The 1,322-nt window shown below is 37.1% G+C and overlaps 1 protein-coding gene across 1 annotated transcript in view; it reads left to right on the plus strand.

Moving 5' to 3' along the window:
- The window catches only part of LOC103609930 (A-kinase anchor protein 10, mitochondrial-like), an 86,160-nt gene extending 85,263 nt beyond the window's left edge, over window positions 1-897 (plus strand). The window contains exon 14 of the mRNA XM_008594186.1: window positions 10-897. The gene's annotated coding sequence lies outside the window, so the exon portion shown is untranslated. The remainder of the gene's footprint in view (window positions 1-9) is intronic.
- Window positions 898-1,322: the final 425 nt, after the last annotated feature.

Here is a 1,322-nt window from a genome sequence, read left to right on the forward strand (position 1 = left end):
TGTCTTCAGGACAGTGAAAGAAGCCTCAGTCGGCTTCTGTGTCAGGACGCACAGCTATCAGGGCTGCCCGGCTGGCGAGCACACTCCACTGACCTGCAGCACCAGTGCTTCCTTGTCGCAGGACTGTTCAAGGGGAAATAAAGTTACTGCTTTTGCTCAGACTTTGCAAAAAAAAGAAAAAAGAAATATATATATAAATATAATTATTAATCACCTCTGTCCTTGAGAAAGTCTTGAGTGAATAGAGAATTTATGCCATTGCAATATTTGATTGTACAGAGGCACAGTTTCATCAACAGAAGAAGCAAAAAGGCTGTGTATAAGTTTTTGGTACTATGTACCACCTCTGTTATTCTTCTAAAGCCGAAGTATTCATGTACTTAAAACCATATTCTATTTAATTGTGTTTGATTTTAAAATATATATATATGAATTATATTTAAAATTGTGTCAACTTTCTGCTTTCAAGGCATTTATGGCTCTTCTACTGAAATATATTGATCCTTCCAAATATTTCCATTTGCTTTACAAACACCCAGAACATGAGCTACTACTGGACTTAGACTTGTGTTTGGAGTGTGTGGCATAGACCTGAAGTTTTTAGTAGGTGTATATGCTGTGATTAACCCATTTTGTTCTTTTAACAAAATACTTTTATCCCTTTCACATTGCTTCAATCTTTAACAGAAAAGCAATATAAAGGTCATAGAATAAAATGTGGTTTTGGGTGACTCTTGCTGCCTCTGCATGGTTTGGAATAACAATTTCAGTAAAACCCTAGACTATTTAAACTAGTGCTTTCAGTTAAGATAGTTTCTAATTTCTTTGTATGCACTTTGTGCTTCTGAGCTACAGATGCTGGTAGTTGTAAACTTCTTATAAAGAGAAGAATAGCAAGTTTGAGACTTGGTTACTTTATTCTGCCCCACCTGCCCTGCTATGAGGCACAGACACAGTGTGGCCTGAAATTACCATCTAGATTTAATATTTGATCTAAAGTAGATCCTTGTATTCACTCTAATGTTGGAATTGGATTCATCTGACACACTGAGCACCTGCTACGTGCCAGGCCCCGTGAGATGTGCCCACAGAAGACAGTAGTACCCTGGCAGGGTTTTTAGAGGTTCAAGGAAACTTCATCTTTATCATGTTGTTGACATTGACACAGATTGTTAAAAAGAAAAGATATTATTGAGAAAGTGACACTTTTTGTATCTTGATGTGTCTTCATCACTCCTGTAAGATTCGATGAAAGTAAAAAAACAAATGTCAACCAAATCCAGTGAAGAGCAGTAGAACAGGGAGCACCTTTTTGTAACCTT

This window comes from Galeopterus variegatus, unplaced genomic scaffold (genome assembly GCF_000696425.1).
Source record: "Galeopterus variegatus unplaced genomic scaffold, G_variegatus-3.0.2 Scaffold10319, whole genome shotgun sequence".
Taxonomy (NCBI): domain Eukaryota; kingdom Metazoa; phylum Chordata; class Mammalia; order Dermoptera; family Cynocephalidae; genus Galeopterus; species Galeopterus variegatus.